Source organism: Chinchilla lanigera, unplaced genomic scaffold, assembly GCF_000276665.1.
Source record: "Chinchilla lanigera isolate Chin_1 unplaced genomic scaffold, ChiLan1.0 scaffold00099, whole genome shotgun sequence".
Classification (NCBI taxonomy): domain Eukaryota; kingdom Metazoa; phylum Chordata; class Mammalia; order Rodentia; family Chinchillidae; genus Chinchilla; species Chinchilla lanigera.
In genome coordinates this window covers 6234981-6260086 of record NW_004955500.1, presented here as the reverse complement: position 1 = coordinate 6260086, position 25106 = coordinate 6234981, and the positions used below count along the sequence as shown (strand labels likewise).

At 42.7% G+C, this 25106-nt stretch overlaps 1 protein-coding gene across 4 annotated transcripts in view; it reads right to left on the bottom strand.

Annotated features, from left to right (window-relative positions):
* The window catches only part of Pced1b (PC-esterase domain containing 1B), a 32854-nt gene extending 20456 nt beyond the window's left edge, over nucleotides 1–12398 (bottom strand). For all 4 annotated transcript variants that reach the window (XM_013505709.1, XM_013505712.1, XM_005406607.2 and 1 more), the window contains exon 1: nucleotides 12182–12398. The gene's annotated coding sequence lies outside the window, so the exon portion shown is untranslated. The remainder of the gene's footprint in view (nucleotides 1–12181) is intronic.
* Nucleotides 12399–25106: the final 12708 nt, after the last annotated feature.

Here is a 25106-nt window from a genome sequence, read left to right as displayed (position 1 = left end):
TAAAGCTTTTGCATTTAGAAGTATATGTAAGTAATGAATGATCTGTCTTTATTTGAGCACAAAGATTTCTCTGATAGGATAGTAGGAGTTTTGAGACTTTTGAATGAAACGTTTCATGAGTTCAGTTCAATAACGGAGCTAAACTCTGTTAAATGTGTATCTTCAAAAGTTTTGTATTATTGATGAGCAAGGACGGAGTTGTTGGAATTTGGGACGTTGTAGATTAAGAAGTGCTGAACCACTGGTTTCACTATTCAGGATGGATGGAAAGAGAGAGGTGCATTTATTTATTCATTTATTTTAACTTGATTTAATTTAATAATGTTTTTTTGAGATAGGGTCTTGTTATGTAACCCAGGCTGGCCTCAAACTCTCGTTGATCCTCCTCCTCCTGCCTCAGCCTCCTGAGTGCTGGGATTACAGACGTCCATCACCACACCTGACCCTGAGAGATGCATTTACTTATCGTCAGTATTTCTTAAATCTTTCTACAAGCTTGCTTAGAGTTGTTATGTTCTGTACAAGGTCTGCATTCTGCTCTAGTGCAGCACACTCATTCAGCACATAGTCTGTGCTGGCTGAAAAGTTGAGTTTGCTGTCCCAAGTCCTCAACCCATGAGTGCTGTGATTTTTTTTGAGACAGGGTCTCACTGTGTAGTCCAAGCTGGCCTCAAACGCACAGTGACTCAGCTACCTCACTTCCCAAGTGCTGGAATTCAGGCCTGCGCCCTGTGTGCAGCTGAGCTGTGCAACTTTAGGAAGGATACCGGACCCCTGGGGCCCATTTCTAGTTTCAAAGATTAAATATGCAAAGTGCAGGGGGCTGGGGATTTAGCTCAGCGGCAAAAGCACCTGCCTGGCAAGTGCAAAGTCGTGAGTTCGGTTCCCGGTACCGGAGAAAAACCAAAAAAAAAAAAAAAAAAAAAAATAAATGCTCTCTCTACTTGGAGACCTAAGTTAATGAACTATTTGGGGTTAAGAGTTCTGGTTCAAATGGGGAGCAAAGAAATATGCAAAGTGCAGTGTGGGGAGCAGCTAAAGCTGGAGATCTCCATGAAGGAAGCTCTTCCAGCTCTGAGAATTCAAGGTGCTCAGGGAGCCATACAAAGTTGCTAGGTAGAGGAGTTGAAATTGACGTCAACCTCATGAGAAGTAAATGCTCTATGGTGGCTGAGCAGCTCCTTTCCTCCCAGCTGGAGAGCGGCTCCACCTGACCTCCGCTTTCGGTCTCTTATCTTTATTTCTCCATCCTCTCACTGTCCTTCCCCCCCAGGAACTTCCAGAGCTGTGCTAGATGTGGCACACTGGTGCCCAAACAGGGACCAGGGTAAGAAGAAACAGCGGGAGAAGGAATATTTCTCACTGTGCATGCAAAAGGGGGAGAAGCACATTGATAGCATCAATATTAATCATAGAGGTGTAATGATATTGATATAATCAGGTGTAAAACTTGGGGCAAGAGAAAAAGGGGCTCATAAGAAACAAAAGAGAGAGGTACACTGATTTTATCAGACATTAAACATGGGACAAACAGAGTCTCAAGAACCACAAATATATATGAAACTGTTTGTTACATTCTTGTTTTGTTTCTTGGGTTTTTTACCTTTTTGAGACGGTTTCACTATGCAGTTCAGGCTGAACTTGAGCTCACTTTGTAGCCCAGGTGGGCCTCAAACTCATAGGGATCCTCCTGCCTCAGCCTCCCGAGTGCTGGGATTACAGGCGTGTGCCACCATGCCCAGCTGTTTGTTGTGTTCTTGATTCCTGTATTTACTTTACTTTTGTGGATTTGTGTTAGGGAGTTCTTTAATGGTTGTAAGCTTGCTGGGATGACCACAAAGGATTTGGCTCAGAGCACTGTATTAAAATCAAGTCCCAAGCCGGAACAAGATGGTGGAAAAATAGCCACCCTGGTGACCTTAACTGAGCCACAAGTGGCAATTCCTGACTTTTCAGCTCAGAGAAATTTTGCTTCATCGCAGGTTGGAACTTGCGCCTCTCAGGGAGTAGAGCCACTTTCTCTCTCCCCCTTGCAATTGGCGCTAAAAGAAGCCAGACAGGGGGGAAGTCCATGGAGGGTTTTGAACCCTGTTCCTGAAGTTCAAGTTCACAATAAGCTGGGACATGTTATACGTTTCCATGAAGCTGTACCCTTTCAGACTTTAAAAGAATTAAAACAAGATACCACTACCTCTGGCCCTATGGTCCTTTTACCTTAGCTTTAATAGAACTTATAGGATAACAGATTATGGCCCGAAATGACTGGAAAGGAAGAACTAAAGTACGTATAAGTCCAGGAGATTATTTGTTGTGGAAAGGAAATTTTTTCAAATTGTGTGCAGACCAAGCTGCTGACAATGCCACTTACAACACAGCCATTGCAAAAGAGATGTTTCTCAGAGAAGGTGCCTTTGCTGCCGCAAATAGTCAACTTACTTTTGAATTTTAAGTACATGAACAAATTAAAATAGCTGCCCCAAGGGCTTGGAGGGAACTCCCTTCAAAGGGGGAGACATCCCTTGATCTGACCTCCACTCATCGGGGTTCTGACGAAGCTTTTCAAGATGTTGTGGCATGATTACTACAGGACAGTGGAGGATTAGAAGAGACACAGAGACTGGCAAGTGAAGAGTTCAACCGCCGGCCTTTGAAAATGCAAATAAATGGGGTAAAGAGCTTTGAGAGCCCACACAAAGTGGGCTACGCTGGCTGAGAGGGTTCGAATTTGTGCAGACACTGCACCCTCACACGTGCACGGGGCTGCCCTGGCAGCAGCTGTCACTCAGGTTATTCATCCACAGCTCGAGGAAAGGGAAAAAATAGTTTCAGCTGCAGGGGCGGGGGCATTTTGCCAAAAATTGCTGTTTTGCACCTGTAAAGGCAGCACAGCTGCTCTCTGTCCCTTCAACAAAACCCTCTCCTATCTGCCTGAAGTGTAGGTGAGGGTATCATTGGGCAAATGAGTGCAGATCCAAAACTAATGTGGAAGGCTGACCCATTTCAGGAAACTTCTAGCAGGGCCTGCTTCAGCCTCATCAAACAGTGGGGTGCTTTGCCTAATTCCTCCCCAGCCCTACCCTCCAATGCCAAGCACATTTCTGACCTCTGGTGAGCAACTAAAGACAGCAGAGGCCTCAGTCCCTCCTCCACATTTGTACGAGCTCCTGAAATGGGACCCCAGGCTATTCTTAATGGGGTCCATGGACCTTTGCCTCATGGAATAGGGGGACTCCTACTAGGCTGCAGCAGTCTGACTTTAAAAGGTCTCTAGGTGCTGCCTAGTGTCATCAGCGCTGACTACACAGGGGAAATCAAGGTCATGGTTCAATCTGTTCAAAACACGGTCCAAGTCACTCCAGACTCTCGTATCACTCCATTGGTCACTCCTGCCTTGACAAAAATTGCAAAATCTATAAATAAGGAAAGGGGACCCAAGGGTTTTGGGTCCTCTCATATGTGTTGGGTTTAACAGATTGAACAAGATCATCCCAAGATGGAGCTGATTATTGAAGGAAAAACACTCAAAGGGCTTTTAGACACAGGTGCGGATGTTTCAGTTACTGCCCAGCGCCACTGGCCTACGGCATGCCTCTGGCTGTGGCCACTACAGATCCACAGGGGGTGGGCAGGGTTTCTCACCTTAGCAGAAGCGCTAAGTCGCTGGAGGGATGCAGAAGGCCATTCTGGATATTTCTCTCCTTAAGTCCTCCCCCATGTACCAGTCAGTCTACGGGGCTGTGATGTGTTACAGGATATGTGGGGCATTTTTGCTTAGTCCTAACTCCCTCGTGACTCATCAGTTGTTGCCACAAGCTTTCCTTCTCACTCAAGGGCTTGGTGAAAACAAGCAAAGAAGGAAAGAACCTCTTCTGGTTATTCCTCCAAAGGACCATTTTGGTATGGGCTGCTCGCCTTCACATTTTTAGGAGGGGTCTTGATCTCTCCTTCTACCCCATCCAAGATAACTTGGATGTCCAATAACTCTGTTTGGGTTGATCAGTGGCCCTTCATGAAGGGGAAGCTTATAGCAGCTCATGCACTGGTTAATGAACAGATGATGGCAGGATACCTAGAATCCTCCAGCAGCCCTTGGAATACCCAAATTTTTGTAATAGAAAAGAAGTCAGGAAGGGGGAGATTCCTACAGGATTTGCAGGCTATTAATTGTACCATGGAACCTATGGGAGCACTTCAAACAGGATTTCCTGGGCCTGTAGCTATTCCTTTGCATTTTTCCCTCATGGTAGTTGATTTAAAAGACTATCTTTTTTTTTTTACTATCCCTCTCCATCCTCAAGATAAAAATGTTTTGCCTTTAGTTTACCCTCCATTAACCATCAGGCCCCTATGAGCCACTTCCAGTGGTGTTGTCTTCCACAACAATGGCAAATCGTCCAACCCTGTGCCGAGAGTTTGTGGCCACATCCATTTCGTCAGCCCAGCAGGCTCGTGCATCTGCTTATCTCACCCATTACATGGGTGATATTCTTTTAACATATGAATCCTCACCCACCTTGCACCCAGTATTTAATTAATTAGGTAATGTCTTTTGCAATGCAGGTCTAGTGGTGGTCCCCCAAAAAGTGCAAACCATGGCACCTTTTTCATATTTGGGTCACCTTATCTAGCACAGACATATTGATCCCCAAACCGCTCGGATTCAGGATGTTTAATCATCTTGCAGCCCTAACTGATTTTCAGACTCCGCTTGATAATATTAATTGGCTCTGCCCAGCTCTTAAGCTAACAACCCATTATTTAGCCCCTCTCTTTGACATTCTCAAGGGGCACCTGCCCCCCCTGCCGAGAATACTTACAACAGAGGCTAAAACTGCCTTGGATAAAGTTAGTCTGGTTCTCACTAATGCTCAACTCTCTAGACTTGACCTGTCTTTGCCAATGTTTTTAATTATTTTTCCAACTCAACATATGCGTGCTGGGCTCCTCTGGCAGTCTCAGGGCCCTCTACAATGGCTACATATGCCACATGCTCCACATAAAACCATCACTCCCTTTTATGATGCTGTGGTGGGACTGATCATACGTGGGCAGATGTGTGCTGCTCAGCCTTTTGGGCGTGAGGTGCAAAATATTATTGTTCTGTTTTCTTGGATTCAACAACAGTGGTCCTGGTAATTCTCATCCTCTTGCAAACCGCATTAGCTAACTTCCCGGGTATTATTGTCATTATCCTCCAGATAAATTAATTCAATTTGCTTCCCTCACACCCTTTGTCTTCCCTTCAAAAATAAGCTTAGTTCCCATAGCCGGAGGTGTCTCTGTTTTCACAGATGGCTCCTCCTTGGGCAGAGGAGGTTATGTTACAGTCTCCTCTTCCCGAATACAGGATATGGGTTTTTCTTCTGCACCAAAGACAAAATTGCAAGCTGTCATATGGGCCTGACAAGATCATTCTTCCATTCCAATTAACCTTTCTTCAGTCAGCACTTATGTTTGCAGTGTGATGCGCCACATTGAAACTGCCACCATTCACATGAACCACAAAGATCTTTTTCATTTATTTCACACTCTCCAATTTGCTGTTCAGTCAGGTCATGTCACTGAGGGAAATGCTGTAATAGACAGATTGCTGGCTACTGTCACTGCTGCTCCCTCAGACGCCATTCAGCAGGCTTTTGTTTCCCATGCCATCTTTCATCAGAATGCTTCTCCCTTATGCAAACAGTTCCATTTAACCTGTGAACAGGCCCAACAAATTGTAAACAGTGTTCCTCATGTGTAATACATTTTCCTTCACCCTCTCTGGGGGTGAATCCCTGAGGATTGTGCTCCAACATCTCTGGCAAATGGATGTTACTCACATTCCTGAGCCTGGCTCTCTATGCTGGGTCCATGTGTCAGCAGACACTTCTTCAGCATTTATTTTTGCTTCTACTCACAATGGTGAAGCAGCTAAACATGTCATTGCTCATTGGGTGGCTTAAGTAGCCTTGGCTCTCTGAGGGCACTTAAGACTGACAATGGCCCAGCCTATGCAAATGCTGCCTTTTGTAAAACTTTTGCTATTTCCCTTACCACAGGGATTCCTTGTAGCTCTCAAGATCAAGGAATTGTTGAACATGCTCACTGTATGCTCAAAATTCATTTACAAAAACAAAAGGGGGAATCTCTCCCTGCAAAATTTACACTTCATAATAGACTTCACTTGGCAGTATATACGATTAACTTTTTAAATCTTACTATGAATGGAACTACAGCAGCAGAAAGACATTTCAATCAGCTAAAACACAAAAAAAGTTAGGAAGAATCCTTTGGAAAGATCTTCATACTGGACAATGGAAGGGATCCAGCCCAGTGCTAATTTGGGGTTGAGGATATGCTTGTGTCTGTCCAGAGAATAGTGAATGGCCTATCTGGGTATCAGAATGCATTGTGCAGCTGTATCATACAACCAGGCCTGGAGAGGGAGCTGATTCCACTTTTCAAGAAGCTGATACTCAGTCCAATGACAGTGATGCCTCAGAGCTTGCTCTACAGCTGATAGATAAGGTTGGGGCTAGATATGACCTGGGGCCAGTTGAAGGAATTGACTCTAAAAGCCTAGATATGGTAACTAAAAATGGGAATCAAAGGTCTAAGTAGGTGGTAGCATGCTTGGAGATAACTGAGCTGAAAGTTACATCTAATAAGGGTACACAAAAGTTACCAGTATTTTAAAGACAAAATAAAATACTAAAACTATATGTTAATATAGATAAAATATTTTATTCCTTCCAAATTCTTCTGAGAAGAGATCTCTGCTAATTGAATATTTCTGACTAGTCTATTTAGAATTACAAACTTCTAAAACTATAGGAGAGTTATTATAATGCAATTTGGTCAAAAATATATTTGAGTGCACTCTGATATTGTAACATGTTTATTTATCCAATCTGTTAAGCTGTGTATTTGTTTATTTGTCTGTTTGTCCATTCTGTGAACAGATGTTCTTTATTTGAACTCAACAATTTTTCTCTTTTTCTTTTGCAATTTTGGATCCTTTGTTCATAATTTAACTTAGTTTATCAATTTAAAAAGCAAGCTTCCACCCAGGTTGCCAACTGGTTAAAATGGTATCAAATTTGGTTTTCTCATAGGTCATCAAAAATGGTTAAGATAATTAAAAAATAACCCCTTAGGGCGAGGGGAAATTATTGGATAGGACGCCAAATGACGAATAAGAAAGCAGCTGACTGGAAACATTATCCAGTTCTTGTTCATTAATAGGAAGCACCAATGATCTCCCTAGCCTTATAGGAGACACCCCAATAAATGTTATTAAAATATATTATTGCAATGTGTTTACATTGCTCACTCATCAAATGATTGAGTTTTTTGACAATAGGGTTTTTGACTTAAAGATGCTCTGGTACAAAGGTTTTCATATGGCTATGATGATTGTTATTGTTTTTGTAGTGTATTGAATGTATTCATGCCTGCAGATGTGCAAGCCTTCTAAAGTGTGGAACAAGGATTGCTTACAGTGATAGACTTTTCTTTCCGATTCAGACATCTGCCTTTAACAAAAATTTATATGAAGTTTATCCCATTAAAGGACAACAAGTTAGGTAAAAGTTTCTTATGTATTAGATAGAGATAACTGATTAAAAGGGTTATGCTATGTTAAAATGGAAATTTAAGTATGTCACAAAATGTCACCATGATTGTCATGCTGCAATATTATGTATGGCTTTTGATTTCTAATTTTCTGAAATGTGTAACTGTTGGCACTCTATAGGGATTCAAACGGTGGAACATCCATGGTTGTTAGAAAACTGGTTCTATTTATGTTCTAAGGTGCTTGATAATCAAATAAGATTGTAATATTAAGCTTACTGCCTCTATTACACTGTAATGTTATTAACCTTCTCTTCTGGATGTTCAACAACTGAGGTTTGGAGATACAAAACTAGAAAGATAGACAGGCTGAGAGGATAGCAAATATTTTGGCCCCAGCCCTTTGAGGTCAATGAAGACTCAGGACATAAGAGAACCTCTGCTGTGGTAGCCCATAACTTCATGAGTCCCTTGTCTTCTAACCAAGGAGATTGTGGGAGCAAAATGTACAGTGTGTCTAAGGAGTCATCAGGAGAAAAAGAATCTCCCAAGCTTTCACAGAAAGCAACTTGGTCAAGCAATGGCCATGACTCATCTAGACAGCTGACACTGACAGAAATACTAAGAGGTGCTGTGCATGGTTCCAAGGTAAATCCTGAGGAGACTTAAATGACCTTGATAGCAAAAAATTGATGAATGCAGGTCCTGTTTAACTTGGTCTTGAACATCCAACAAAAAAGTATAACCACAAAATGTATAAAACAGTGCCATAGTAATATGTTAGGTATAAAAAAATTCAAATCACTAACACCTGACAATTGCCAGCTGCACTGGTAACTGTCTACTGTTATGGGTTAATGGACTGTATAGGGTTAAACTACTGAATGTAGGAACCTGAAATCCTTGGGCTGAGAATCGTTAGCCTAAATGAGTGAGTTCACTCAAAATGGAAAGGGTTGGAGAATGAGAAGGTTTTCTACAGAGTCCTCCAAGCACAGCTCCTCCGGTTCCTCAACTTCAACTGACCACCCATTGCTTCCAAGTACAAAACAGAAAAGGGGGAGATGTGGGGCGGAGCTCAAGCTGGAGATCAATCACACGTACAAGTGAGGCAAACCACACAAACAAGCTGTTCCAGCTCTGAGAAGGTGAGGTGCTCAAGCAAGTCATACAAAGTTGCTAAGCAGAGGGGTTGAAGCTGACACCAATCTCCTGCAAGTATAAATAAATGCTCTTTTGTGGCTGTGCAGCTCCTTTCCTCCCAGTTGGAGAGAGGGCTCCACCTGACCTCCACTTTCTGTCTGTCATCTTTATTTCTCCATCTTCTCACTGCCCTTCCTCCCGGGAACTTCGAGAGCTGCGCTGGACGAGGCAGCACAGTTCTCAATATTTAGCAAATGCTCAGCTCATTCTAGGATTCAGTATATGAAGCAGTCTACTTCAGCGTGACTCCAGCTATCTCATGTGGAACCACTGCTTTGCCCACCAGGCAGTCCTGGCACACACCCTGAACTCCACACACAAAGTTATCAGGATGCTTAGCCGAGCATGGGGTGCTGACCACAGTGACTTACATTGTTTCTCATTGATGCTTCCAGAAAGGCTGTGTATGCAGCTGTTGGCCCAGCTCCACCTTTGTCTTCTGTGGCACAGAAGTCCTTGCCTCCTGCCCTGGGCCCCCAGGCTGCCGTCTCATTGCTCTCCCACACTCTCTACGTCCCTGAAGCTCCAGGAATTGTACTCGGTGCAGTCTGGGTCTGTCTGCCTGTTTCTGTGGTTTCATGGTCCTTTTCACCTGCACTGGCATTAAATTTTTCTGAACGATTATACATTTTAGTAGTGCCGTATAATACTTTAAATGCCAAAGCACAGGATGACATGTAAGTGGTGACAAGTCGACAGGCACACAGCAGCCTCTGCAGGTGGGGAGAGGATGATAGACTATCTTGAGGCCAAGCTAAGGCTCAGGGAGGGAGGCTGGGCTCCTGTCCTGAGCTTACACTACAGCCCGGGCTTCCTGGCCCCCGGGCCCTGGTCCCATTATTCTGCTCTGCAGTTCACTTTTTTGTTTCTTTTAAGTGTAAGCCTTTCCCACAAATAATTTAGTACTCCAAGAGAACTGGGTCTTACATTATGTAGCAATACCCTCACCTCTAAGTAATATTAAACTTTTGAAAGACTCCAGAGAGTCACGGCAGTGCACTTGCTAGGCTGAGGCCAGAAGATCACCATGAGGTGGAAGCCAGCCTGGGCTGCACAGTGGGCTCAAGGCCAACCTGAATACAAATTGAGACCTTGTCTCAAAAACACCAAAAAATAAAATGAAGACCCCTGCTTCCTTCTCTTCTTCCTTCTTTCACCCATTTAACCAGTTGTAAGTGTACAGCTCAGACTTAGGTCTGTTCACGCTTGGTGTCAAACAGACCTTCAGAAGGTTTTTCATCTTGAAAATCTGAAACTCATCCATGAAACAGCTTCCCAATTCTTCCCCTAGGCCTTTTCTCTTCCACAGTCTAATTCTCTTCTGTTCACCTATTTACCCTGTGTGTCAGAGGGCAGACTTGTCAGACTTAGGCTAGTAGTTTTCAGATACTCCATGTGACATCGTTTATGTTCTGTCAGATGACTTGGCTATTTATTAGTTACAACAGACTTTCCTCAACCCATGTTAGCATAGACAATGCAAATGAAAAACTTTATCCTTAGAGATCTGAAAAGTACTAGGAGAGCCCAATCAGCAGAAGCCAACAAAGAATCTTCTTTTATCATTCATATTCATTATCTTCATTTAAAATTTTCTTCTTTAAAATGCCTTCAATTTCAGTTTTTAACTTGGCATATTTGAGGCCTCTAGCAATACTACCATCAATTTTTAAAAGTTTGGATATTCAAAAAGATGCATGCCTGTAAGTGGCATTATGAATTATCTCGAACAGTGGCAACATTACTAAAACAAAGATGCTAGCCCTTTACTTATTTGTATGGTGGGATTCCGGATGCAATAGCTTTCTTAATTTCAAAATTACCTGAAATGCAGTAATACCTCCTTTATAAAGAAAAGTCCTAACATTATAAGATGATATTGACAGCTAAATTCCCGAATGTGAAGTTGTTTTGTGTAGAAAGACAGAAATAGCCTAATATTTTGGTGCAAGCTAGTCTTCCTCTCCCTTCATTAAATAAACATTACCCAGTGCCTCTCTCAGCCAGGCACCCTACTTGGCACTATTTTTAAAAGACTGTGTGCCTATACATGGATCCAATTTAAAATAAATTCTGAATGAATTATCTTATTTTCCAAGTCTGTTTCTTCCTCTTACTGAATCGAATCAATATTCACCTGGTTGCCTCAAGACAGAAACATCAAGATCCTCCGCGGTCCTTCCACCCCTTCGCCCACGACAGCAGAGTAAACGCTACCTGGGAAACCAGCCTTCGAGCAGCCAGTCACCCCCCAGCCTCCACCTCGGTTCCCATCTGGGGTCCTGCTGTGGCTTCTTAGCTCATCCGCCTGCACGCTCTGTTCTTCTTTCAGCCCTTTGACTGTAGCCTTGGCTCATTCTAAGATGCAGATCATATTGATTTACTCACCTTCGCAGGTTGACTTTGACGGCCTCAGCTCGGGCAAAACATTTCTGAAGATGCTGGACTTTCTGCCTTTATCAGGTGCATTTGCCATGTCCACAGCAATACCTCCAGGAAGCCCAAAGGACCCACTGGACCAGCATCCAGATCCCCCAAGAGGGGTGCAACCGGCCCTTCTTTAGCACACAATTCCGAGAACTTTAGGTAGAGTAACTCTTACAAAATCAACAAGAATAATTACTGCTGCTGTGTACTGGGAGCTTTATTTACAACTAGCCATTCTGTAGTATTCAGTAGTTACCTTGAGAACCACCTTCAGAGTAGGAATAACCGGCCCAGGAGGAAAATAAGAAGAGGAAACGCCTTTCAGAGGCTGCGGGCTTGCCTCGGGCCCATTAGCTCTGCAGGGAGAAGGTCCAACCCACCCACGTCTGCCTGCCCTGCGCTTCGCTCTCCCCCAGCGCCTCCCGGACTGCACGGTGCTTGCCCTTCGTGGTTACCTACAAGGAAGCTAGAGAACCGTGGTAAAGTCAGGAGGACAGTTCTGACTTGTTACTGGGACGGAGACAGAGGCTGATGCCAGGCGGACAGCATGCGGCTGCATCGGTTTCAAGTACATGCTTAGGGACAGCAGCCTGAGACCTGGTGGACTGACCGGACCCTGGAACATTTCTGACATCTCATTTACATAAAGCTTTATTACCACTGCTGTGTGACTGGGGGAGGGGAGCCCGTACACTGGGGTTCAGAGAACCGTGTTTGCTCGCAAAGTCTGACGAGAAGCTGTCATTTGCGGAGCTTGATTAACCACAGACTGGTACTGTAAGAGGAAGTAGGCTAAGAAAAATCTGTGGCCCTGGCCTGTCACATGCTTAGTTTGTTAAAGAAAATGACTGAAGGAGTTCATTGGTTCTTTAAATGGAAAAACCCAAGTGGAAAAAGCTCCCGAATGTTCTGCCGAAGTAAGTTCTCCCAGTGGATGCCACAGCCTGACGCGTTCTGTGGGTGGTGGCTCTGACTGGGGAAGGGGAGTGCTCACCTGTGTGCTTGTGCCAGGCGGATGGCTTCCTGTCATGTCCCTTCATCCTTGGGTCCAGAGGAGGAAGAGGCAGGAGTGGAGCCCAGCGGGCCTGGCTCTCTGTCACCCACGCTAAGGACCGCAGGAGAGCTGGGAGCTCTGCTTGGCCACAGACTGATCAGAGAATCGTCTCTGTCCCATCGAGAGACTTGACGGCACTTCCCCAGTGGTACAGAGTGTGTGTGTGTGTGTGTGTGTGTGTGTGGGCGCGCGCAGCCTCAGGCAGCTGGAAGGCATGGCCCTGTGGCCCTGGGCTCTCTGCAGCGCTGGTCAAGGCTTCCTCTTTTCGGGAGCTGACTGAGTTCAGTCTTGGCTCTGCTCTGTGCTACGAAATGAGCCCAGCTGTCAGCTCCCCACTTCACCTCGCCCAACCCCACAGGCTGCTCCGCCAGCACCGACATTATGCTGGCAGTTCACCTTACGTATTTGTGATCAAAACCTACACTGATTTAGCCTTGGTCTTGACCTTCGGGCCCATTTCCCTTTGTTTTCTAGGTGCTTTGACTGTGGGGCTCATTTTACTTCTTGACCTCGCGGGGATAACTCCACATGCTCCTGTCCTGATAAGATTTTGGAACTATCTGTTTGCAAATAGCCCATTCATAGCCCCTGCTAACCCTGGCAATGAGATATCTGACTCTGATGCCAGCACGCTTAGCGCTACTTCAGTTGGGTGAGTCTGTCAGAGTCCCTGGCCATTTGGAGCCAAGCTCTTTATGAGGAGAGCAGACGCTGGCTAAGCCATTTAGCCACTATTTATGATTCTGGGGCAAAGAAGAGTGGAAATAGAGCAGGATCCTGATTATGCCCAGCTTTGCTTCATTTCCAACTGCAAGGTCAATCCTTAAGAAACCTAGGGTTTTTTAAGTGAGCAATTCATACATAAGAGGATGAAGAAAGTAGAAGCACCTATTTCCTTGTCTCAGCAGGCTGAAGGAGTACCTTGCAGGAGAGGGAGAACAAAGCAGCAGGCCGGGTACGACCAAGGGTACACTGTGGTCCTTCTCCCTGTTACTTCCTCCCTCCCTGCTTACCTTTCTTCTACCCTTTGTTCCTTTCTTACTTTTCATAGATAACAGAAACAAAAAACTATTGGCTAAATTAGTTGAAGGCTGTAACACCTACGTATCACTTCAATGACAAGGAGAATTAAATGATTAGAGAGGTAACTGTGTAAGATGTTCAGATTCTTTTATGGGAAGCATCACCGAATCTATAGAATTTATTGCTACATTAGAAAGAATTGTAGGCACCCCTGTAGAAGTGAGCTTCTTTGCAGACAATGAGTAGGCAAATTTGGAGGAGCTGTTAGTAGCCACTCAGAACCTTCCTTTTAGATGCATGACCTGCAGGTAGTGACCAGTTAGAGACGGTAAGAAGCTAGGGCCAGAAATACTATTCAGAGTGTCCCACACGCCTCAAGAACACCTGAATGTCTATGAGCCTGACTAGGAGCTACACAGTCACATGGCCATAGAGACCAGGTGTGAGATGGTGAATGGGTAGACAAGCGGGGTCTGTTCTGGGCGTATAACACCGCATGCTCAACTAGGACAATCAGTCTTCCATTCTTTCAGGAATGATGCATTTGTTGTTCAAATTCTTAAAACCTCTCATTCCATCTCTCGTTTTGCTACTTCTCAATGGAAAAAGAGAAACACTTTTCTCTAAGGAAAAGAACAGAAGCAAAAACAACGGTGGTGGTAAACGACAGTGAGTCCTCAGCCGGTGCTGGAGACGAGAGGGAGCGGTGAGGCTCTGGGCAAACTGGAAGCCCGTTGCCAGGCAGGTGGGCAGCAGCCACTTTCTCTAGCAGGTTATGGGATGAGGCAACGTGGCTCCAATGTTACCAAATACCAGTGTTTGAAAAGAAAAAGCTGTAGATACAGATTATTTTTTTTTAGCCAAATCCTGATTTCTAAACATTGGTTCAACACAAAAGAAACAAACACAAAACAAGCACCAGGTAAACCAGACAACTTGGCCCCTTTGCAGTTACTGGCTTTGCACTTCTGTCTAGACAGTGAAGGAGTCGGATTTGTGCAAATATCTGGGAAGCAGGGGGCACACAGAACCAGATCAAGCTGGAGTCTTGGGAAGAAGATTGGTAAGCAGCAAGGACAAGAGAATCTACAAAAGGGCCGCAGGCGAGAGGATTCTGAGACCGTCCCTGCCTCACAGACACTTCCTTTTAGCCGGAGCAAAAACAAGCAATGGTTTCCCCGGCAACGTCCTGTCTGCCACAGCCTGGCAGCTCACGCGGCTCCGCAATGCAGCACCGTCTCTCCGGCCTGGTTTCCTAGTCATTCGCAGGCCAGGAAGAGGCTCACCCGGCTTGCTCGCTCCCCACGGTGGCACATGTTAACCCGTCTACTAACCGTGAACATTTCTGAAGAAGTTCTCGCTTTCTTTTCTTTGTGGCACATTGAAATCAACTCCTCAAATCCCAGATGCCTCTTAAGTATCCTTTAGGTGCTGTTTATGTTTGATCTGTGGTACTTACGGTCAGTATGGATGTTTGTAACACCTATGGACGGATAGGATACTTGATCTGAGTGGCTTTTGGTATTTCTTTACAACAGAGCAGGACTTCGCAGCTCAGATTCACACATATAATTGCTCAAAGCTGAACCTGAAAATATTAGTTTCTTGCTACTCAGGAGGCTGAAGGAGGAGGACTGCTTGAACCCAAGAGTTCATGGCTAGCCCGTCTCAAAACAAAAGAGAACAACAATAAAAGTATCAACAAAATATGTTTCCTGTGTGAAGGAATGGTTAAAAAATATATATGCTGCTATGGAGGAATCAGTAACTTTGAAAAAGCCTCCTGTAGGGATCCGGGTTGACATGACCACAGCCATCTTGATCATAGCCGGCATTCTGCTGTCCAGGTGACACTGGCACACACCCCAGACTCTATAGCATGAGTGAGGCTGTTATGATACCTAGTTCGCTGAGTGCCTTGTGCTGGCCACGGTGCCCCGGACCGTTTCTCAAGTGATACTTGGCATGTTAGTAGTGTTTGAGAAAGGCAGGCACATACACCTGCCCCTCACTTAGCACAGAAGCTGCTTCCTGCTGTCTCTGAGCGCAGAGAGCCTCTGGTCCTGTCGCCGAAAACGTGCTCGCCACCTCTCTTTGTCTTCCTTCCTCCCCTCCCCCTCCTCCTGCCCTCTTTTCTTTTCTTTCTTTCCAGGCTTTGAACTCAACAGCTCTATATCTAGATACAGACAGGCATATAGATATAGGTACATATAATATATAAATCTAGTTTAAACACAAATTATATATGTATAATATATACATATATAAAATTATATTTATATATAATTTCTATATAATACAAATATATAGTTCATAATCTATAATATAATATGTACTATCTATAGCTACATCATGAATTAATAAAGCCCAGGTTTGGCCCTGGGTTGAGGTCCTTGTTCCGGTTAGCCATCATCCTAGCTGGACACAGGACCCCTTGGCTCCCCACAACTACAAACATGCCTTAGTGTCTCTATTCTCACCGTGGCCCACACTGGAAGTGCTAGATTGGAGTTAATTCACTAGAACTCCAATAACTTTTCATGGGATCACAAATACAAACTTCCTGGGTCACAACGAGGACCCGGAAGGTCTCGCTATACACCAGGACGAGGTTTCCCCACAACATCTTCCATATAACTTCAAACAAATCTCTATTTGCTTTTTAGAATACTAGGGAAATAGAAATTAAGTCAATAATTTTGCCTTTTAATTGATATCACATATGTCCTTTTAAAATTCTCATTTATTATTTTTCTACTTACTCTCTAATCATCTGAACTGAGAAGGACTAGAGTTATTGGTCTGGGAATGCCAGAAGCACACTGTATCCTGGTATCAGTTAGACACTTGGCAAAGCCAGTCATCATAGCCTTCGCATTACAGTTCAGGTGAAAACAGAGGTACTTATGTGGTCAGATGAGAGCACAGTGCAGTGTGATCACAGTCTTCCACCTCTCTTAGCGAGTATTTATCGGGCGCTTCTTTGCGGACTGGCGCTGCCCTAGTTTCCATGAGTACGGAAGGGCACTGACTGGAATAGAGATTTTAAAAGCACACATATATGTAATTTTTAAAAAAGGTAAGTGTAGCCTTGAGTGGAGAAAAGATTGCATACTCACTGGAAGTATACTACGATATCAAAATAATTTTGAAATGTCATAGGTAAAACATGTTACGCCTTCATATATGATGATATACCCAATTCTATTAATATCCTGTTTTAGAGCTGTTTTAGGGTTACATGAAGACTGAGCACAAAGTTGTAATATACCCTCTGCCCTTTCCCTGGAATTCCCCTTCTTAACATTCTGTAGTAGTGTGGTACCTCTGTTACAACTGCTGAACCAATGTGGAAGTGTTATCAACTGAAGTCCATAGATTACATCAGGGATACTGTTTGTGTGACAAAGTTCTGTGGGTTTGACAGTGCATAACACCACAGAGTACAGTGGCTAGCTCTGAAAATAGCCCTGCAAATCTGCGCTCCACTACTCATCACACTTTTCTGCCCAAGACGTCCCGGCAACCACCGCACTTTTTATTCTCTAGGGTTTGCCTTTTCTGGAGTGTCGAGTAGCTGTGGTCACATGTTGCAGATGGGCCTTGGTGTTCTGCGGTTCGACTTAAAACCTTCACCTTTATTTATTTATGTATGTATTTATTTATACTTTTTGTGGGTACCAGGAATTGAACTCAGGATCTTGTGCTTGCCAGGCAGGCGCTGAGCCACTGAGCTGTACCCCTGGCCATCCTTCACCTTTATGATGGTGCAAAGTTGACACACATTCAGTAGAAACCATACTTTGAATTTCTATCTTTGAAGGCTAGTGTGATACGTGATACACTCTTCTCTTGTGATGCTGAGCAGCCGTGAGAGGCAGCTTCCACTTAGCCCTGTGATCAGGAGAGTAAATAACCTGCATCCTACGGTCTAGTGGAGTGCTCAGCTACGAGGGTCAGATCAGGCGCTATAGATGCCTTTTTTTTTTTTCTTTTAAAGACAGAATCTTGCTGTGTAGTCCAGGCTGGCCTTGAACTGACTTAGGTAGCTCAGGCTGGCCTTGAACTCATGGTGATCCTCGCGCTTCAGCCTCCCAAGTGCTGGGATTACAGGCATGCACCACCATGCCCGGCAATAGATATCTTTTTGCTGCACAGTATTTTCACAGTTTTTGAGATGGGGCCCATCATCAGTCAAGGTGCATAATCTTTTAGACTGACTTCCTTCACTTAGCAGTATGCACGAAAGATTAATCTATCCCTTTTGTTGTTTGGTAATTCACTTCATTTTGTCACTAAATAATGACTCATTGGATAGATATACCATGATTTATCTATTCATTCACCTTTTGAAGGGCATCTGTGTTACTGCCAAGTTTTAAATTATGATGGAGCTGTTTCAAACGTGCTAATGCAGGCTTTTGTGGAACCGTAAGCTTTGCCTTGTTGGATAAATACCAAGGAGTAGGACTGCTGGATTGTACGGTGAGGTTATGTTTAGCTGTTTAAGAAGCCATCAGTCTTCTGAAGTGACTCTACCCTTTCACATTCCCACTGACAACGAATGAAAGTTCTGTTGGCTCACACCCTTGCCAGAATTTGTATCGTCAGTGCTTTGGATTTGAACCAGTGTCTCATTGTTTTTGTTTGTGATTATCTAATGCCATGTGATGTCGAACACCTTTCCATACCCTTACTTTCCGTCTGTATATCTTCTCTTAGTGAAGTGTCTATCACAGGTCTTTTGCCTTTTCAAAAACTGGATAGTTTGTTTTCTCATTGTTGGGTGTTCAGACATCTTTCTGTATTTTGGATACAAGTTCCCAGTTAGATGTATGTTTTGCAAATATTTTCCTGGAGGTCTTTGGCTTGCCTTTTTTTAATCAGTGGTTTTTTGCAGAGCAGAAGCTTTTCATATTAAGGAAATCCCACATGTTGATTTTTCCCTCCTGGATTGTGTTTTTAGGGTTGAATCTAAAAGCTCATCTCCAAACAGTCTGTCACCTAAATTTTTTCCTATGTTTTCTTCTAAAAGTTTTGTAATTTTGCACATTACATTTAGGTCTAGGATCTGCTTTGACTTAGTCTTTGTGAAAGGTGTAAGGTCTGTGTTAGTTTTTCTCGTCTTTTTTCAGTATCTATCTTCCACCTCTGTTCTTCAATATTATGTTGGCTGTTCTGTAATTTTTCTTTTCCATATAAACTGCAGAATAAATTGGTTGATATTCACAAAATAACTTTCCATGACATAGATGTGAACTGCATTGAATCTACAAACGAAGTTGGGACTTTCCAACCACGAGCATGGGAAGCTCTCCATTTATTTAGTTCTTTCGATTTTTTTCATCAGTTTTATAGTTTTCTCATGTAGACCTTACACATATTTGTTACATTTATAGTTCACTACATTTTCTTTGGTGCAAATGTAAATAGGGTATTTCATATTCCAATTGCCTCTTGCTGATCTTAGGAAAGTAATTACTTTTGAGTACTAACCTTGGGTCCTGCAACCTTGCTTACCCACTGACTAGTTCCAAGGGTTTGGCCGTTCTTGATTCTTTGTAGTTTTCTACACAGTCGCATCACCTCTGAACCAAGAGCTTCACTCTCTTTCTCAGTCTGTATACCTTTTCTCTTTTGGTCTTCACACGTTCGTGGTGACGGGGAACCTCCTTGCTCCGTCCCTCGTCTTCAGGAGACAGCATACCGTTTCTTACCATTAGGCATTATGTCAGGTGTAGTTATTTTCTATGTATTCTTATCAAATTGAAAAGGGTGCCCTCTTTTCCTAGTTTTTTTCCTTTAAATCTTGAATTAGTGTGGACATTTGTAAAGTGATTTTCTCCATCTGTTGATACAATCACTTGATCTTTTACTTCTTTAGCCTATTAATGAATTATACAAACTAATGTTTAAGTCAATTTAACCAGTCTTGCAAACTTGGACTTAAACTCACTTAGGCCACAGTGTGGAGTTCTTTTACATACTGTTAGAATCCATTTGTTAATATTTTGGTGGTGATTTTTGGATCTATGCTCATGATCTATGCTTTGGATCTGTGCTTCTTTTAGTGGTTTGCTTTCCTTTGAATGTCTTTGTCTGCTTTTGAGATTACCTGGCCTGATAGAGTTAGTTAGGAAGTATTTCCTCTGCCTCTTTCTTTTTCCTTTCCTTTTCTTTCTTTCTTTTTTTTTTTTTCTTTCTTTCTTTCTTTCTTTCTTTTTTTTTTTTTTTTGTCTTTTTGAGACAGGGTTTCCTTGTGCAGTTCAGACTGGGCTTGAGCTAAGTTTGTAGACGAGGCTGGTCTCGAAGTCTCAATGAACCTCCTGCCTCAGCCTCCCCAGGGCTGGGATTACAGGCATGTGCCACCACTCCTGGCTCTTCTCTCTCTCTGTCTCTCTTTTCTTTTTTATTCTTTGAGACAAGGTCTCATTATGCAGTTCACGCTGGGTTTGAAATCACTATGTAGCCCAAACTGGCCTTGAACTCGCAGCAATGCACCTGTCTCACCCTCCCCAGTGCTGGGGTTACAGGCATGCACCACCACATCTGGGACTTTGCTTTTATTTTCTGAAAGGGATTGGAAATAGTTGCAGTAATTTCTTCTTTGAAAATGTTCAGTGGAATTTCCACATCTAGGTTTGGTATTTTCTGTTTCTGAAGGTTACTGATTACTGATTTGATTTCTTTCATAGATGTTAGCTTATTCAGAATCCCCATTTCTCTTTGTGTAGGGTTAGTACACTGTCTCTCAGGGAAATCTGTATCTCATGTAAGTATTCATATGTGTGGATACTGAGTTGTTCTTCTATACCTTTATTATTCCTTCACTGTCCATAGAATACATAATAACAGTGCTCTTTCCCTTCTAATACCGGTAATTTGTGTCTTCTTTCTCTTTTGTATGTCATTATGTTAGCTGTATCATTTTTATTATCAATGAAGGCAGATTATTTTTCATATAGTTTGTTTTATTTCTTTTATAAACTTCCAAGTTTCAATACATTCCTATTTTTCTGTTCTATCTAAAGCTTATTATATATTAAATATAGTGACCTTTTGGCTTGTCAAACATGTTAAAAATGTTTTTTTTTATTCTGGCTTCATATTTTTCTTTTAATTTTATGTTCTTTCTTTCATACATAAGCTAGAGGTGAAATGCTTCAGTATTTTTAAATTGCTTTATCTTTTACTATTGTGCTAAATAATAGCTAACATCTACTGTTAGGCATACACATAATATATAATCATTATATATATAAAATGATTCACATATATTATCTAAATTACCTAAATTTACTTGTATTATCTAAATTAAACATTAAGGTAGTTTAATCTCCATTTTATGGCTTAGAATATCAAAGCACAAATAGGTTGAATGTTTTGTATCGGGTGTGCACATGTATTAAATGGCAGAGCCAGGGTTTGAAGCTGGTCACTCTAGGGTTAAAGATTTAGCCCCTGAATTCCACCACCTCCTAGCAAAGAACTCTACTTGAATATGGTATTAACTACCTGCATTTAAATGTTTTATATAGTTATAAAGTGTTATAAACATTCTACTTCCAACATGTCAAGTTTTTCAAATTTAATAACAGAGCTATGCTTAACTCCTTAAAAGTTAGAAGAACTCATTTATTTTGGAACTGAGTTGATATTCTACCTGGTTTGGCTGATCTTACAAAAAACCAGAGTAATAGAATATCAAAAAACATGGAAAGAATTGTAAAAGAGATGAAGAAAACCAAGCAGTTTTTAAAAAAGAGGCAATAAACACTGTATGGTTTCTCTCATATTAGAAATTTAAAGTACATATAAATAAATGAAAGATGAAGGAAACAGGGAGATTGCTCTGCTGCCATGGGAAGGGAGCCAGGAGGCAAGGAAGAGGGAAGAGGGAAGAGGGTGAGGAAAGGGGACGTGTAAAGAAGAACTCAGGTGTGTCATGCGCAGGTACCAACGTCCACAGTGAAAGCAGTCATTGTGTGTGCAAACACGAACCAGGAGAACATAAGAGGCAATTACAGGTTGAATATCTACTGGGACCAGAAGTGTTTCAGGTTTTGAAGTTTGGAGCTATTTATGTATACCTAATGAGATATCTCGGGAGATGGAACCCAAGTCTAAGAATAATTCTCATGTTTCATTATATTCCTTGTATACAAAGCTAGAAGATAAATTTATACAACGCAAGTAACTGCGCATGGAAGAGTTTCACGGTGTGGAATTTTCCCCTTGTCCCATCATGTTGCACTAAAAGGTTATGGATTCTGAGTTTTGAATCGGGGTCCTCCATCTATATCAACTTCAAGAAAAAGCCATGGTTTCAGAATCTAATCAGAGTGCACTGTAACATTTAGTCATGGTTTCTGTCTTCACGGGCATAATAAAGTGAACAGTAGATACTTAAGTCAGTGGGTGGAAGGTGAGGAAATAGAGAATCAAAAAGCAGAATGGACAGCTCTGGTGAACCCCTCTGTGATTTCTCAGAGCCTCCTGCCTTGCCTCAATAACTGACCCTAAACTGCACAGGGACGACTTCCCGTAGTCTGTGTCCGGCTCTGACTGCAGCGTGTTACTTACGGGAACTACACCTCAGTGTAATACCCGTCCCTCCTCTGCCCTACTGCTGTGCTGGGCTTTGGAGAGCTGCTGCCTCTAAATGAAATTGGAAGACACCCTGGAGAGAAAGGAGGGGTGTTAAAGGCAAAAGAATAAGCTTATGGCTACCAGTAGATGGGACTGATTGTAAACATAAATATCGTGGAGAGAAGATGTTTCATTTTCTCACGATCTTCCTTTTGTCCCTTGGGACATAGCTCAAATTTCAGAAATATTTGTAAAAACTAACTGCAAGAGACTGAAAGAAGCTCCCCTCAGAGCACCTCATTTTCATTTAACAAGTTAAATATAGACTACTAATAAATAATTCGCAATGCTCAAAACGAAGACAATAGCTTTAAATGGCATTATGAAACAGGGTAAACGGCCCGTGTTGCTTCTGGACACAACAGTTTCATTTATTATCTAACTTCAGGACATGACACTTGTCTGCTCTTCTTTGAAATCCCTGGCCATATATTGCTGCTTCTTCCATAGAAGGGCTGTTCTGTAAATAGCACACGGAACTCCTACCAGTGAGACCTTCCTTCTGGCAAGCCGTCTGAGAAAATTAACTAGAGCGCTTTGTTCCAGGGTTTCTAGAAGAGCAGGGAGCTTTAATATTCTGAGAAGCTTCACTGTCGAGAGTCTACGCAGTTGGATTGATATCCTTTGCTCTGATGAAGTTTCTTGCAATAAGTGGATAGCCAAGGGGCATTTATGGTCTAAACTGAGTTTGCTCTGGAACTAAGAGACTGCTCCCATCCCTGCCCACAACAAGTCGGGCAAAGCAGAGACACAGCTGTTTCAGAAGCATGGAGAATGTAATCTGGAGGATGCCAGTGGCCAGTCCTGCAGGGATAGCATAGCTCAACATGGCCAAGTAGCCCCAGTAAGTAGCAGGGCACAGCCGAAGTGCATCAAGATAACGTGTCACTTCCTCAGCGGAAAGACAGCAGGCTGGGCACCAGGAGTGCAGTCTTGTGAGGGCGAGAGCAAGGCAGGGCACCAGCACAGGAAAGCCGGGGACAAGGAAATGTGTTAGAAACACCACTGCCATAGGGGCAAAAGTGCGTTATCAGAACTGGGGCCAGGCGTTCTGGGATAAACAGGTGAAATGCAATCATAGAACAGACAACAGCAATGAGCGCAGAACCCTGGACGTGATCTGGTTGCAGTGCATGATTTATAGGACTGTAGCAACGCGCTGATCCTCATAATTGCAGTTTGTGGTAGAGGGCGCAAATGTAATTCCAACTTTCTAAATAAGTACGATTTAAGCTACGCGCGGCTGTGTGTGGGAATGTCTTGCTAAGGGAGAGCTTAAGAAATTCTTGTGATTAAAAGTCACCCATAATTTTTAATCTTTTTTTTTAAGGGTCAGCCAAAATTCCAAATTCCTTCCACTTACGGTAACTCACACGAGTGAAGGCAGTACTCTGAATCAGGGCGGTGAGTGAGGGGTAGGGAGAAAATGATAAACTGAGCAATGACTGGATTGGCGGGGGAAGGAGGCAAGAACACAAAGAGGACAAGTGGGCAGGCAGCGATGGTAGCAGGGATCGGGCGTGATCTGATGCCCTGGTGCAAAATCTGGCTCGTTACTTGCTTCCTCTGTGAAGCGGAGCCAAGCACTTCACATCTTGGAGCCTTTACCTCTAAAACCGAGAAGAGTTCTACTTCACAAAGTTATGAGGCATAAATTAATATTAACTGGAGAGCGCATACTTTGCACATATATTGAGAACCCACTAATTGCCAAGCCCTGGAGTAAGTGCTGGGAATTATAAGGTAAATACAAGTTCTGAGCTCAAAGCCCATGTAGTCTCTGCTAGCCAGGAGCGACATGGAAAAACAGTATCATACAATGCAAGAGGTGTTAAAATATCAGGGTGCATAAAGAGTTACAAGCATCCAGAATAATAAACTCAGCTTGCAGGTGTGGAACTAAGGAAAGATCTTATATAGACATGAAAAAAGAGGAATGGAGATTAGAGCCAGGCTTGAATGAATACATTTTTATCAAAATGCCTTTTGCTTGTGAACTTGGATGCATTCATCTCGCCGAGCCTGGGCTGTCTCAGCTGGGGATAACGGTAGTACCATCTCAGAGGGTGATTGTAATGGTGAAATGAAATAATGTGTGAAAAATACTCAGCACAGTGCCTAGTACACAGCAGGAACTCCATACAGATGCTAGCTATTTTTAATACCATTGTTCCGTTGGAGAACTCTGGGAGTCATTCAATGCCACTGGACTCAAGGACATATCAAGGTCACAGCTAGTTAGGAACAGAGCCTAAACTAGGATCCAGGCTGCCAGCTTTGTTTCAAAATGAAAACAAAGTTTTGTATGTACCCCATCTCACTTTTTTACTAGAGATTAAAGTAGTCCCTTTTGTATAAAGTGGATACTCCAGTGAGTTTTTCCAAATGAAAGTTTTGAATGAAATCATTCAATATTTGAATGAGCTCATATCTGAAAGGCCTATCCACTTCCAAAGAGCTAACCGGTCTGCATGTATCAGCCCACTTTTGCTTATAGAATAGCTCTTGTTTCTCCTACATTGCCAAGTTCTTGTATTACATATCTCTAAGCACCCAGTTCTCTGCAGCCTATGTAATTAACTGTCATATCAAAGGAAAATGAAAGGTAAAGAATAAGTCCTATTTATAATCAACAGACAATTACTATTGTGGCTTACAATCTGGTACTATGGAAAGGGGTAAGAATTATAAAACCTAGCCTCCATTTAAAAAAAGTTGAATATTTTATCTGCTTCTTATCGTGCTGCAAAGCCATTGCTTCCCTGTATAAAAGCACCACCAGCAAATGCAGTATATTACAAAACTGAGAAAGTACTTGTTCTTCTAGCACTGTAAAACTGACATTTTCCTCCACCCCCAGTTATGTCCAAGGGGAAGATCATTTAATTATTTCAACCCACATCCCAGGAAGAATGTAAGCAAGTTACAGTATAAGATTATGACAACAATGTTATCTTCGAATTACATAATCTGTACAACTAGTTTTTGCCATGGATAATTCCAAGAATTCTGAATGTCAGAGTCTGCAACCTACTCTAAAAATCACAAGGTATGTAAAAAAAATGCACATACTTTTTATTTGCAATCATTAGGAAGTTAAGGGGTGTTTTCCTCCAAGAACAGGGTTGAGAGTGTTTTTTACCCATCATTATATTATTACTGAAATTTGTTATCTTAAGACTTCTGTCCACCA